The following is a 16089-nucleotide window of genomic DNA, read 5'->3' on the forward strand; positions in this document are numbered from 1 at the left end:
AGTCTGAGTATTGCTGATAGGGATATATTCTTAAAAAAGGAATCAGCTACCACTGGATAAAAGACTGAACATTGTGGCTGGAATTTACTCTTCCCAACTGATTCTACTGAAGAGAAATTTCTGTGTTGAAAGCAGGCATAGGATTTAAAAGAGATTTACCATTAAACTGTTTTCATTTGATAATAAAATCTTGAGGACACTGTTAAATTTTGCTATGTGGTAGGACATCATCCGTTGGGCAGACTCGAAACAACTGGTGTCAAACCCAATTAAATTTTCTGAGTCTTTCTGTAGCTCTTTTTATTGTCAGTGCTGTCAATGATCAGTTTTTTCCAAAGACCTTGCCAAGTAACTGATCAGAATAGATCACGTGTGAACCCCGAGTCTGTTCCTGAAGGTGGTAGAGAGATGGAGTAAAATACAAAATATTCATATGCTTGGCATCTAAATCCAGGTTGTGTTTCCTGCCAAAGCTACAGCTACAGCTGTTGGCTTAGCTTGGTAAGTGTAAAGATAAGACAGGTCAAGAACAAAGGAAAGTGTCCATGCCAAGTAGTTCTCACAAAATAATTTTCTTTACAATGGTCTCAATATTTTAGCATTTTTATGGCAAGAGTATAAGAGCTAGTCTGATTAATTATATTTTATAATATATTCCTTTAAAGGCACTTTCCAGTAGATGATAAAGGATTGGGTCAAATTTGGTTTATACATTATATTCTCCCTATTGAAGTAGGGAGACTTGAAGAGTACAAAAAAACCTCAAACCTCTAAACTTGAGCCCTAGTGAATTCTCATATTTCTGTCTACAGATCGTATCCTGGGGTTGTCATAATCTGTAATACAAAGCCTTTCAGATTTGTACAGCTTGGCCACAGCAGGCAGTTCATAGCCTGAAAGGCAAGAATATTCCCAGTGAGAGCTGTGTAGCTGTGCACTGAAACACTCCAGAGTTTACAGAGATGCACTTTCGTGTTGCCACATTTAAGCTCTTATATTTTGTTACTGTTCTCAGGATAAATAGAATGATTTTGCAGAGGCTGTGCATTAGGAGATTATCCTTTACTTGCAGGGAAAGCAAACTAGTTTTATACATAGCAGAGTCCCCAAAGAATGCCCCAAGAAATGCAATGACAAATGGTGCTGGCATGGAAACTGAGGCCACACACCATTTGGGAAGGGTAAACCTGAACAGTTTTTGTCCTCTCAGCCTTGCCTGAAGTATGAAGAAGATCTGATAAGTGATTTTGCCTATATAGAAATGTGAAGACCTTACAAATGTTTGGAAACTGAGAAAATCTGATACCTGCAATGTGACACAGCACCTAGCAAAAGAAACATTTGTACTTGAAGACTGTGAACAACAGTTATATGAAAAAGTGTCTTTTTTTTTCAAGATGAGAAATATTATGTGCAGTTTTGAAAACACCATGAGTTTGGAAAGCAGCTAATTATCAGGGACTATTTTGGGCACAGGTTCGTTCAACATAGTGAAAAACATCCAGGTGCACTTTTCTACAGTTTTAAACAGCCTGAGCAACTTATATAACTTATAAGGCAATAGAGAAAAATTTCCAGTCTTTAAGTTTCACAGACATCATGAACTGTTGCAACAGGTGGCTCTAAGTAGCCTTGCCAGCAGCTGGAATTTATTAAGACCTTGATTTTGGGATCAATATACACACCCCAACTCCACCCACCCCTCCGCATAAATTTGAAATTTTGCTTTGTGGCTGCAGAAGCCCTGGTATTGAAGATACGATGCAAAACATTGGTAAGGCAAAATCTCTATCATTTCTAGACAGGGAAAATAGCAAGTTTTGATAAATAAACATTGGCTGAGGACCTTTCTAACTCTAGAGTTGTAAATTTTAATCTCCTGTGCATATTATGTCTACACAATATTCTTTTTCAGAATAGAACAAACTCAGGTAATGTGTTGCATATCTTTGAAGCCCTCAGCTAGTTATTTGGTAGGAGCTGCTCCAGAAACAACAGGACTTTTATAGAGACTTGCTATAAAATAATCAAGGTCAGATTTGGGTAAAGTTAAGCTAAATGCTGATCAGACTGCTGGTAACTGCTCAAAGGGAGCATAAGCAGTAATGGGAAGAGGAGTAATGGGAGAAGGAGCTGGGCTCCTTTCACCTTTATTTTCTGTGCCTTTTGACTGTAAGCAGCCTTCATGTTATTGGATGAATTTCATTAATTTTAACTTTGTTCTTAGGAGGTCAAAACTTTTTTTTTATTCCCAATGAAAAGCCTTTCAAGGATCTCATAACTAGATGCTGAGTAATCAGGTCACAGGTATTTGTGTGTATGCCTAGAAAACAAATCATAATGTTGAAGTGACTACTGGAAGCATTGATATTTGGCAGGATTGGGGTAGTTTTGAGCTGTTTGTCTCTACCTGCTTAACTTCAAAAGGTTAGGCTGAGTTAATTTAGGGTTTTTGCAGTGCTGCTGAGGATACAACCGTGGGCTCCACTGAGGTATTATACTGCTGTGAAGATTAGACTTCATAGTCTGTCTGTACTTGTCTAGCAACTATAGCAACTGATGATACCTTTAAAGAATTTCTTTGGAAGATGCTGTTTGTGTTGTTTTGACATAATGTCAATTTTATATAGATATTTATATATTTTTAAAATGCATCAATGCACCCAAAACAAGCAACCCACAAAACCTCAGCGAAGTAGAAGGAAGGCTTTTGACATTCCTTTATAACTCTGACACAAATTCGTGTATGAGGAGTGGATGATAGTTATAGATGAAACTTTGTTAGTTTTTGATGGCCCCCTGAACCATGCTGAGATAACTTACATAGAATTATCCCGTGTTCTATCAGTAACACTTGAAATTTGGAGAAATGAGACAAAGTGTTAGACACAATTTTTTTATCTCAACATTAGGAAAATAGAATAAAAAGAAAATATTATAAAACTTGCATTTAAGATTTATATCAAGCAGGTGAAAATATAACATTTTAAGGGCAACAGTATGGACTAGGGGACAACTAGGAGCACATGGTCCTGGCTGAAACCTACTGGACACATCTCTGTCATCAGGAATGATTAGTATAGCTTTTCTGTTTTAATTATGACGGTTTTATTAGTAACTAGTATAAAATACCTTTTAACAGGACATGCTATCTGCTTTCAGACACAGTCGCTTTCTTGGTTTTGTTCATTTGATTTATGAGAAGTTTGCAGAAAGACATTCAAATGCTGGTCCCAACCCAAGAACTTGGTAGCGAATATCTGCTCAGACACTTTTCAGTGAGTCTGCAGCCATTTGGGAGCTAGAGACAGGATAAAGGTTTGTAAAGGAACTGAGGACCCAATAGTAACACAAGAAGTTGCTGGCACTAGCTTTATTTCCTGATAAGCTACATCTGTCTTCCTTCACTATCTTTCTTCCTTGGCCTCTCTACATCTTATGAATAAAATGAAGGCTAATGGACCTCAGATAAAAGAAGCTAAAGTCTTATCAGAAGTAGCTGCATGCATTTAAGATAGTCTCCTTACTGTACAGTAACTCTAAGAAACATTTAGCTGTTGCAGCTTTTTCCAGAGGTGTAGACTTGGTTGTGGTTGTTCTGACCATTCTGGTTGTGCATGCTTTTACCATAGAAAGAATGAATTAACTGAAAATGTGTTACAATTTACTTTTGCTGGAGCAATATCCTGGTTTTCTCAAAATTTTCAAACAACATTTCAGCAAGAAAAGGATGTTTATTAGCAATGGGGTTGTAGTATTTGGATGCTGCAGAGTGAGTTGTTTTCTCACACTTTAACCATTTTTCCATTCAAAAAAAGCAATTTAAAAAAGCTGCTATCTTTTATTTATTAATTTATTAAAAATAATATTATGATATTATGATGAGGAAGCTCAAAGAAAACTAGCTTCTAGGTTATATCCTGTCATGCAGTAGAGAGGTGTGTTGTGAATTAGCAAGACAAATACTCTATTTTTTAATTTGTCCCCCCTTTTTTTTTAATTGAAGGTACTAAGTGCATACAGCTAATAACATGAAAGAAGGCTCTCTCAGTATTTCCTGGTATGATGAACTGATCTATTTTAATTAGCAGTTGCTGTGATGAGAATTTAACTCAAGCAAATCTAAATCAAGTGCCTGTGATGATGATGGCCCCTGGCCCATCTAAACTACTTCTGTCTCTGCTGCTGCATGTAGACGTACTGTGACAATATCAAATTGAGGAAATTGCTTGCAATGGATTGCTGAGGAGCCAAGATTTGTTTTATATCTAGAGATTTTTATCTTTCAAAATCAGATTGCTTAGTATGTGGTGAAAGAAATACTTGAGTGGATCTATTTTCCAGAATATAAATTATTATGAAGCAAAATTTAAAATCAAGGTGGTGTGAGGGACTAATGCCTTCCAGGAGCCTGAAGGCATAAGACAAAGTAAAAAAAAAAAAAGAGCTTTTCTACTCAGTTCATTATAACACCGTGGGAGATCAGTATCAGGGAAGTTTAAATGCGGAGGATAATAGAAGCATCACACCAAGTTTCGGGGAAGAAAATAATTTCCACTGCCCTCTGCTGACTGCAGGCTGTGCAGTGATGTGGCTCCGCTCAGCCGTGTGTAGCTGGGAGAGCTTTCCTCGGAGCCCTGCACTGAGCAGTAGGTGTGAGCCACGTTATGAATGGAGCTGTGAGTGAGTCATACTCGGAGGATAACTTTTGCTGCAGGTGCTGCTATAATATCTAAAAGCTTTTCTTTATGCTCACCTGCAATGAGCCATGATATATTGGCAGATGTGAAAAGCTTTTTCAAGTCCGTTTTGACGGACACACAGATTACACACCCTACTTAATTTTGGTGTGCTGTCTTTGCAATTCCACTGCTTGAAACTGGGTGAATTTTGGGCTCCTAGAGAGGTATGAAACACTGCTTTGTGTTGCACAATGTTAGTTTTATCCCAGTCATTGAAGAAAGGATAAAAACAAAATAAAACCAAACAAAATCCCCAAAACAAAACAAACAACAAAAAAAAAAACATAGAGGAAAGGTTTGCCCTATCTTTGCCAAGAGAGGAAGAATTTAGAGGGCAAATTCAGCTTTAGTATTTAAGCACCTTCAAGCATTCTCTTAACCCCTGATGGTTTTGAGGTCAAAACAACCTTTGGGGGTTACCTTAGAATGAAGAGGCTGCAACTTTGCTTTTTTTATGGTCAATGTTATTATTAAACAGGCTTAAGACACATTGTGAGAGCAACACAACTTCAGCTTTCTTACTATGCTGTGGATTACTTGGGAGCCTCGATTAACCCATCTAATGGTTAAATAATTTCCCTGTAACTGTTTGTAGACTGGATCAAGCCTAGTACCAGATTAGGACAGTGCTAGTGAAGCAGAAGGTTGGGGCTGGTTGAAGTACTACAAATCAGAGCAAGAAAATAGGGTAATTTTGAGTGTGATAAGAATTATGTCCCTGTATAGTATTTCCAAGAGTTGATTATAACCTTTCTAACGTTATTCTGGTATTTTTTTCCTTCAACTTCTGTAACATCTCTGTGCTTCAGTATTCCAATATTCTTCCTCAGCTTCTGTAGTGTCTCAATGCTCTGATTTAAACTGGAAATGTCAATGTACTAGCTTCCTGTTCTAGTTCCTCTGAAGCAATTTCTTTAGATGTTATGTGCAGGTATTGATGTGGTCAAGCATCAGACACCTTCTACATTTTCTAAACATAAAGGAAGGCAGCACTTCAAGGCTAGGCTACTATTACAGGGCAAGTAATTACTGTGGGTCAGTAGATATATTTCAGTAAATACCACTTGGTTAGATCAGGTCCCAGAAGGAGATTAAAAAGAGCAAGACACTTCCCAGGTAAGTCTTTTATCTCCTCCTGGGCTCTGTGCAAAGTGGCTGAATGTTACTTTGTAGGCTTAGGGTAGCTCAAGTGAAACTACATGGATGAATAATGCGTGGGCATGGTCAGGTCTGAAGATCTTGAGGGTGAGTTGTATAAAGTTATATACTGTGAGGCAGAGTCTCAATTTTGTAAATAAGTGTTTCCATCAAGCCATTGTGGTAGTGCTTCCATTCAGAGCTTTTCCAGGCCGCAGTTTCCTCTTTCATGTTATGTATCACAAGTGGTCTTCAGGATTTCTTGGATGCTGCTGCAGTGCAACCTGTCCTGTTGGCAGCCAGAGCTGCCTCTGAATCCTGTGTCTTCCTCTCCTGTAGATTTGAAGTACTCTTGGCACTTTAACATGAACACGTGGGGCCTGCTGCAAGAGAGCATGTGCCCCTGATCTGCTGATTTCAGATGCATGTGCATCCAAGAAAGGGTTTGGAAGGTTATGTGCCTGCACAGTGTGAGAGCACCCGAGGGTCAGGACATGGATGGATAATGTGGGTACTTAGCTTATCACACCTGCGGTGTCCAGTATGTTCATTTCACTGGCTGAAGGCATAGTTCTGTATGAAATGGATGTCTAGCCTCTGCATCCTTAAATCAGGTCAGTGATCACAGTTAAATGTAGCTGGGAGGAAGGCAGCATATGAAAGTCTGTCTTTTTCTTTAGCAAGAAACTTGATAGCAAGAGCTGTGCCAACATTAAAACCTGTACAGTTCTGAATCCTTCCATAGATGGAGCACTTGCAAAATTCCAATTATCACTAGTTATAAAAGATGACCTTGTAAAGGAAGGTAAAGCCTAAGAACGCACTTGTAAAATAATGTTTGGTTGACCTATCCCAGGAGATGATAAAACCTCACTATGGTTGTCTTGTGTGTTTAAAACACCTTTCACTCGGTTCCAACATGTTGTATATTGAGATAAATCAACTGTTTCTTTTTCTTGAAAAAAGGTGTTTAGAGAAAGGTGCATGGGATTTTACCAAATTTAACTTTGGCTGCTGCATGTCTGTTGCACTCATCTGATGCTCAATTTTTTCAGAAATCTTACGATTGCAGAATGAACCACAAACCATTAACTATGACTGCCTATATATCACTGGCTGTTCCTGTGTTTTACTCTGACACCTTTAATTCCTGGCATTTGGACTTGGCAGTACCTTTCAGGATCAATGGGTACAGATCTGCATTTTAAGGCTGTTGTTTCATTTGGCAATCAAATCTTTACAGTGGTGGTAAGGGGGGAATTTTATTCTGCAAGCAGACTTGGTGATTGCCATTGGCTTCCTTGATAAAAAGATACTCCAGATATATATGTCTATTGACCAAGTTAATTAGCTATAAACCGACTTAGAAATAGACAGTTGATAGTTAATTATTAAATGAGCACAGTTAATTTAGAAGTTATTCATCTTCCAAACAAACAGCCAGCTCTGTAAACAGCTATGGGTACAATTATGATTACATCTTTGTAGCATTTAATTGATCACTGGAAGTAGAGCTAATTTAAACCTTCTTCAGAACACACTTGCAAGGTGTAATTGATTAGTACTTGGTGACAGTTCTGTCAGGCAGGTATAGAAATGGCATGTAGATGATTCAATCTATCCCAATCCTCTAGGACAAGGCGGAGTAAAATATATAATCTTTTATTTGACCTGAAGTCAGATCATGTGAGACTGTCTGCTTGTGAAGAGAGTAGAAACTTATCATTTTCACATTGTCATTTTTCTGAAGAGGACTGCAAATTAACAGTTCAAAGGAAAATTCCTTTCCTGGTAGCTTGCTGTAGAGTTTATATAGTTGTATTCTTAATCAAATTTGAACTATTCGTTTGGCTTTGGACTTAAGTACATGCCCTTCAGTGAGAATTAACATATATTCCTTCTAGTTCTGATATTTGTAGCAGAGCTATCAGAACAAGAAAGTTCTCAGCCAGGTATGAGAAGTAGGACAATGATGACACGGATGATTAAGATTAGTTTTATTGCTAATTCAGTATTTAAATAACAGCACTGTCATTTATTTCAGTTGATTATACTATAATTAGGTTGTGGTACCTTCTGTTGAGGAGGTACTTCCATGTGAACGGTGAGACCTCCCTGCTGTCTAAATTTCTCAGAGAAGTCTAGCTGTGATTAGGATCACTCAGTCTCAGACTTGATCAACATTTCATGTTGAAAGAGTCCAATATAAGAAGGCTTGGCTAGAAATGTGCAAATGGAGTCTTTGACCTTGCAGAGCGCACAATTACAAAACAACAAAGCACCTAAGTAGCTTATTAAAGATTTTCTCTCCTTATTTGATAGGACCTTAATGATTTCACTTGTCCTTCCAAAAGTGAGTGTTTCCCCCACTTTCAGCCAGGTATAACCTGTGGGCTCCTTGCAGGGGTAGGGATTCATCTAGAAGCTGCTTGCAACCTTCGAAGGCTGTTTCCTTTGTTTTAGTTTCCTTTTTATTCTGGCTTGAAACTGCAGGGTGGTTGCATGCCCTGAGTCCCTAGATATGTTAAGAGACTCGTGTGTTTATTCAGGACAAGGGAAGCTGCAGATGATAGAAGAAAGGACCAGTTACTTGCTTTTATAATTTGACAGCTATTTTGGGAGCTTGCTGTCCTTTTCTCTATTTACGTATGTTGCTACTTGCTGCTAAAGCTGTTTGTTTTCTAGTTTGTCTTCATTATCCACATCTTTACTATACTTGCAGATATTCAGTATGCAGAAAGGCAGGGCCTTGTATTGAAACAAAAACCTATGGGCAAATTCTTGCTTAAGAGCCCTTTCTTGGCAGTCAGAAAAGATATTGAGTGATAGTCAAGATTTGGAAATCATGTCTTAACAGTTATTAAGAAGTATATAACAGCATCATGCTCTTTCTGGCTATAGAAAAGAAACTGAGCTTGCTCTCCCATTTCTTGAACTGAGGGTACTAGAAACTCATCTTTAACATAAGGCAACCACATTAGTAGAACCAGCACTTGTGTGAGAGGAAAAAATTGATCCAGGTCCTTGTAAGCAGTTTGACTCCTGGGAGGATATGCGGCCGGCACAGGTCAAATTTAGGCACAGTTAGACCAGCTCAGGGTTTGGTGGCCAGGAGGAAGGGAAGCAGTACACAGATATTGTTAGCATAGCATTTTACATGGACTACTTTGAAGTCCTTGCCCCGTTCTGTAGAGACTTTTGATGTTCCCCATACATAGTGTGGGAAGCCTTGGGGTTTGATTCCACTTGAGAAGTCGAACTGCTAAAAACTCAGACATTCTGTATTCTAATCTCTCCTGATACAAGCCACTTTACATAACAGTTTAAATAAACCAGAGCAGCTACTCAGCAGGTGCTGTTCGTTTTGTAAATCTGTTAATAACCCTCAACACCGTGTCAGGAAAATTAAAGCCAGATCTGTTGCATGGAACCCTGTTCTAACCTGTCCAATCATATCACTTAGCCTTTCCTCCCTTGTGGATAAATAATGATAATCTAGATGCTGTCCCTAGTGCAGGACTATAAGGAAGGTCTTCTGTAGGCAGGTTATCTATTGTTCAGAGCCACACCAATACGTTGGGGTCAATCTGGGGTCCCCATGAGAGGGGTGTGATATCTATCAGAATGCTAATTAGTGAGTGCTGTTTGTGTGGGAAGAATGTAGTATCACGAAGTGCAGATATCCTTATTTTTATCCTGGCGCCCTGTTAAAACTATAAGTGCTAAATCTGAAGTGTGGTGTCTAATACATGTGTACTTCTGCACTAGGCTTTTGTTTTGATCGACTCCTCCAGTTCTAAAATTCAGAAGTGTTTAAACAGAATGATTCCTCCATGGAAATCAGCTCTACTTTACCATCACAACAGGAGATGAAAAGATGAAAGTGGTTTTTTTTTGTTGTTTTTTTTTGGTTTTTTTTTTTTTTTTTCTCTCTTCAGTAACAAAGCTATAGAGCTGCACAACTATTTCCCCAAGATCTTCAGGAAGTCAGGGATATCCATGGAGAAAAAATAGCTGCTTCAAGTCAGGTCTCACTGTCCTTTTGGCTAGAATATTTGGAGAGAATTTTTGGGTAATTGCCTTTGCCATATACAGGAACCTTGGGAGTGCAAGACAAGGAGCTTTGTGTAGGGTAGTGCCCTCCATAATTCCCTTAAACAAACAAAAAACAAAATCTGTGTTTTGGTTTGTTTGTTTTTAGTGGAGCCTGCTGGTAAATGTGGGTTCCTGGCATTATCCACAGCTTATTCATGTCAGACTGCTGTGTACCAGGGTAGGAAATAGACTGTGTCACTCATTTTTTGTACTGGAAAATAACACATCTGAATTATTTGTATGAATTCTTTATATATGCTATTATTTAGAATAAAAATTAACCCCTTTCACTGTATGTAGAAGAAGCATGTTAGCATAAGCCATTTTCCTTGTAAACTCACGCTTGGAATTGATGCTGATTCATTAAAAAAGCTCCACAGATTAACCACTGATTGTGTTCTTCAGACTTCTGTATATTTTTGAGGGCTGTTTGCATTTTTACCTGCTGTAATGAAGACAGACTTCTATAGCTACACTGCTGTCAGAAAGTATATGCTGTGGCTAGCTAAGTAACATTTTCAGGCATTGCCTTTAGAGGAAGAAAAAAATCAAAATTTCTTAAAGGTCACTTTGTAAACCAACAGTTTGTGTCAAATGCTTCTGTAGTTCTGGACACTCTCTAGTGGTCACCTATAATTGAACATAGTAAGAAAATGTCATATCTTTTCTTTTTGTCACTTGTTCTTTATCTTTCTGTGGTGCTAACTTCTCTCCCAATCCTCCATTGGCTTTTGCATTTAAGTAGTTCTGTTTCAGCATATCTTGTTTAAAAATGTTGCAAATGACCCTATAGGTATGCCTTTCTCCACAGCAGAGAAATTTATCAAAATTCATATTTTGCCCAAATTAGAAAATTTTAGAAGTGTTACATTTCTATTTCACAACCTTTTTTTTTTTAAGAAGGAATGAAATGTGAAACTTCAATTTGACAAATGTTTTTCTCTCTGCTGTTGTTCCATGGCATAAGTGCAGTGCCAAATTACCTGTCCATTTGTCCTCATTTCCCTCATTTGTATTGTCATTATATTTATAAAGGAAATGTTCGGTTTATTTCAAGAAGAGTTTGGGATGCATGATTTTGTCTTGGTCCCAGCAAGACACAGTTGAACTGCAGAGACATCTTGGCTTGTAGCTGCTCTTAGGATGTGAAATTTTGTTTGAGTGTTCATCTTAAATGATGATTACCACAAGGCTGCATTTTTACTGCTAGTGATCATCTAGTATGCCTGGACCTCCTTTTCCATGGTGCTTTGATATATTAAGTGCTTAGCTTTGCTTTTATTTACTGGCTGTCTTTAGTATATGTATGAGGAAATTCACAAGATGTGGTTGAGCCAAAAGCTTTTAGTAAAGTTTTGGGTTAATATTAAATTACCTGTAGAAATTAGTTTTATGAGAATTCTGATGAAACACTTGCTAAACAGCTCATCTATTCTTGCCTGAAACCTATTAAGCTTTACAGCATGTGCTTTGCAATTACTACACTTCACAGCATCCCAGGAATTTAAAATATGTGGGGACTCATACTTTAGTATCATGCAGTTATAGTATATACCACAGTAAAGCACAAGACAAGATGTACACACAACATCTAAATCCTGTTATTGGATATGTGCACATATGGTGTCCAGCACTGACTGCCTCTCTTGCAGCTGGGCTGAAATTGCTGGTAGCATTGATTTCCAGTGGGACACATCAGTAAAGAAAATCAGCGTGCAGGGTACATGCTTTATGAAAAGATTGACTTTTGGCTATGCTGACCATAGGTAGCCAGTGAGACTTATTTATCATGTTTGCAGCCTTTGCCTCCAAGCTGGGAGCTAGTGCCATCTTGCCTTCAGCCTCTCAAGTGCTCTTTCAATCACCCTCATCTGACTGCTTAGCATATAACTGTATTTTGTACTCAGCCTGACTCTGGTACAAGTGCAGCTTCATCATCTACAGCAGCAGCAAAAAAAGTGGGATCCTTGGAAGAATGATAGGCAAATGAATCTCTCTGACAGTACATCAATTAACTTAGTAATGTATTACAATTGCCATCGGTGAGGAATACAAGCCAGAGCAACCTTGAGCATATCAGAGCTCTGCAGGATCCTGGCCTTGCCAGTGCAGCACTGCTAAAGGGTGAAAACAGCCAAATAATGCTTGCAGAATTAAGAAGTAACATTTTCAAGTTATACTGGGGGGTTCAGTGCAGCACAACTGCTCCTTCTCCTTTTGCATGCAAAGTTTGAGACTCCCCTCCACCCCAGCATGCTCTTCATAGTGGCAATTAATGGGAAAAGAGTTTGCAGAATACCACTGCAATTGTGTGGCACCAGCAAGCTGCCACTGCACCTGCTGGATCCATGCTGGTTAATTAGGGCTCTACGGACTTCCAATGCAGCCTGGTATAACACCACCAGCTCCAGTTTGCTGCTTCTATCCTTTGGTTCTCTGCTGCTTCCTTTAGCCAAAGAAAACAGGGGCAAGTAGGTTGTGGGCAGGTGGGGTCAGTCTTTTCTCCCAGGTAAGAAGTAATAGGACAGAGAGGAGATAGATGCAAGTTCCACCAGAGGAGGCTTAAACTGGATATTTTGGAAAAAATTCTTTACAGAATTGATCATCAAATGCTGTAACAGGTTGCCCAAGAAAGGAACCACTGTCCCTGGAAGCATTCTAAATATGTGTAGATGTGGTGTGTAGAGACACAGATTAGTGATGGACTTGGCAGTGCTGGGTTAATGGTAGGGCTTGGTCTTAAAAGTCTTTTCCCACCTAAATGATTCCATAAAGTGTGTTAAACCAACCCTGGAGGCATTATTCCAGAGGCATGGCTGGTCAGTCAATGTCTGCAAAGAGATATTGCAAGCAGGAATATGTGTTTATTTTTCTCTGTGTATCCCAGAACATGCACAGTGCAAAGTAGTAGCCACGGTACCTAAAATTTTTGCTATTATGCATGTAGTACCTGGCATGGTAGTTGCATTTGGAGGACTTAGTTGCAACTTCATAGTTAGAAGAACACCCATGAAGACATAGTTTAGTTTTCACCTACCCCGGGACGGTCTGGAAAATCTTCTTTGAGAAAGGCCCTCATATGAAGGATATTTCTTTGGTTTGCTAGCCACGGGATTTCTGGAGGGAAGGTGATTCTTTAAAGCTGATGCAATAAATTCTAAGCTCTTAAAGGAAGTCCTTGATGGATTTCTTGATTAAAATGCTTATTGTCCTGTGTCATCTTCAAAATAATATATCAAAAGTCAAGTATTTGAATATATGAAGATGCAAGAATACTCAATGCAAGAATACTAATTCAAGGTGTTAACTTTTTCTCGATATTCTCATCTGTGTCCCAAAGGTAGGATAGCTTTTGCAAGAAGGGGAAAAAGAGGACGACTGACTAATGACTGTCTGGATCATAATGCAAACTTAAAGGGACAGGATTATAATGGAATTTATTGCAGTTCTCAGTTTTATCATTTAATGCCCTTTTGTTACAGCTTTCACAGTTTCAATTTCTTTTGGAAAGATGATAGTAAAGATTATCACTTCCTTTAACTCCTAAAATAGAAATGTGTATATTTTGCATGGTGGAATTTTCAGTTTTTCCCATTGCCTTCATTTTCTGAATGCAGTGAGAATATGCAGTGTGAGGAATTATTTAATGTCTTTCTTTTTACCTTTTAAAATAATTTTGGGAAAGTGCAGTTTTTCTAATTTGTAAATGTTATTAATTGGTAAAGGAAAAACATACTTTTTTTGCTCAGTTTCTTCAGAGTGACAAGGCACATCTGTTTTGTAAAAGTTTTTTTCATTTATTGTATAGTTACCTGCATAAAACTAGAGGATTTAAAAGTTTTCCCGCATAATTAGAATCTTAGGCTTGCTGATAGTTTCAAATATAAAGAACTTGACATATGGCTATTCTATTTTAAAAACAGTAGCCTGAAGGAATGAATATAACTTGCTAAATAATTGTTAAACCTTGATTGTTTTTGTTTTGGCATAGCTAGCTACCCTTTTTTTGATGGACGGTTTTGATAAAAATGACACCTTTATGTTCACAAATCTCACTTCCTATGAAAATTGTCTATACTGTTCAACAGGGTTTATGAATCACTGCAAGGCACTCAGACAATGATGGGCTATTTCATTATGCCCTTATCAAAGAATGTACTATGTAATGTGATTGTGAGTGATTTTTTTTTCAATTAAGGTGTGCCTGTTTCCAGTTATAACTCTCTTCCTAGCTAATAATAATTCTTCAGTCTCATTAAGGTATGTTATGCAAGGTACGTTATCAATTGAGAGCTATAATTTGGTTATTCTGCAAGTAATAAAAGCAAAGAACTGAGGAAGAAGACCAAGCTTGTTTGACAGTTCAAGCTTTCATAAGAACTTCTAACAGAGCCTGAAAAATTAAGGATAGAGTTTAAATCTCATTCAGCCTCCTACACTGACCCTATTCCTACTCTCCTTATTGTAGGGACAATCCTGTTTCACCTCTGGTGGTAACTTTTCATCCAGGCTTACAGGACACAATTTTTCTTTGCTTTTTAACAACTCAGTCTTCTTGTAGGAAAAAAAAACATCTGTAATTGCTCAGCAATAATGGTTCAAAACATATTGTTAGAGCTCTGTGAAAATGTAACAATCTTGTGAATGTTGAATTGCTGCAATCTATCTAACAGACCTATAAGAAACACTACCATTGTATTATATTAATATTCCTAATTATAGTTACACTATATAACATTCTTCTCTCTCACTTTCATTTTTTAAATTTAGAGTTTATTAAAAATCATATTCTGATGTTCTTTCTGCTCTTGGGTAGTAATTTTCTAAGCAAATACCAACTCAGGCTACTGGAAAAGCAAAGTGTTGTTCAACATGATTAAAGATATTGGAATTACCCTAAATTGTTAACCTTGCACAAATACAATAGTATTTGAAGTTCTTGCTTTGTGGAAAGGGGGAGAATTTGATCTCTTAAATTGAGTTAGAAATATAGTATTAATAAATTAAGATTTATACACTGAACCCCCTCCAATGTAGTTTATTTTGTACAGATTATAAGGCATGAGGGACATTTCTTCTCTGTACTTCAACAGAAATTCAGTAGTGTAATAGATGTGCAAGGGATTAAAGTTAATTTGAACTTATACTTCTGTGATTTAAAGTGTTCTCATAATGCAATCAGGGTGCATCCTTTTTCCCGGAGTTACTGCACTAAAATATTTGCAATAATACCATAGCTTCATGACTTTATGGTTGAATTGTCAAGTAGAATATGTTTTTGTCTAGTCCTTATTGGGATGCTTAGCTGGAACATCCACAATGGCAATGACGGTTTGGGGTCCACCCCCTCCACCCCCAATCCTTTATAGTTCAGGCTGTGCCTAATTGAATTCACATTTATATTTAGGTTGAGTAGAAATGAGGGGTTGTATCTGTATGCAAAATATGGGCTGACAGCAATTTCTGCCCTGGGTGCCTCTAGATGTCAGTGATTTGGTGGTGAAGGTGATTACCTGCTATTAGTCACAACAATGGGCTTCTGGGCATAACAGCATCAAAGCAGACAAAAAGCCTGCAATGCCAGAGAATCAGCAATGCCAGGACCCAGGTGGCTGAAGGAAAAGAAGAGATTTGCTGCTGAACTTAAAAGGCAGCTCTTATGCTCTCCTCCTTTAAACTTAAGGGAGAGAAAAAGAAAACAATGGTGGGTGGAACAGTGAACCACAGACAGTTTCAGATGGTCTGTTCAGACTATGAAGAAAAAATATCTTCAGGCAAAATGTTAGGTTTTGTGACACAGGTTAGGCAAATATATATGGAGATGGTTTAGCTGTGCACAGCATTGTGCTGCTTTCACTACCCCAACTAGAGCAGCTGATAAAGTTGCCTTCTTGAGAAGCAAAGGCACTTCTGGGGAAATGTGGAGTTATTCACTTCCCTGAAAAGCTTGTTTACTCAGGAGAAGTTGCTTGATACTAAATGGACGTTTACTCTCTTCCACATTCATTACACCACTGAACGTTTTTAATGATTGCCAAATGGGGTCGTCCCTTATGCCACAAAAATAAGCTGTAACTACTGTAATGTCAAGAGGATGATGTGACTGAACTTAATA

General features: G+C 38.0%; 1 protein-coding gene across 9 annotated transcripts in view; it reads left to right on the forward strand.

The window, feature by feature from the left end:
- The window catches only part of GRID2 (glutamate ionotropic receptor delta type subunit 2), an 809145-nt gene that overhangs the window by 66869 nt on the left and 726187 nt on the right, over window positions 1-16089 (forward strand). Inside the window, exon 1 of one of the 9 annotated variants that reach the window (XM_064416955.1) lies at window positions 1760-1774. The exons of the other annotated variants lie outside the window; for them this stretch is intronic. The gene's annotated coding sequence lies outside the window, so the exon portion shown is untranslated. Of the gene's footprint in view, window positions 1-1759; window positions 1775-16089 lie in introns of those variants that run through there. 9 annotated transcript variants of the gene reach the window in all.

This window comes from Passer domesticus, chromosome 4, assembly GCF_036417665.1.
Source record: "Passer domesticus isolate bPasDom1 chromosome 4, bPasDom1.hap1, whole genome shotgun sequence".
Classification (NCBI taxonomy): Eukaryota; Metazoa; Chordata; class Aves; order Passeriformes; family Passeridae; genus Passer; species Passer domesticus.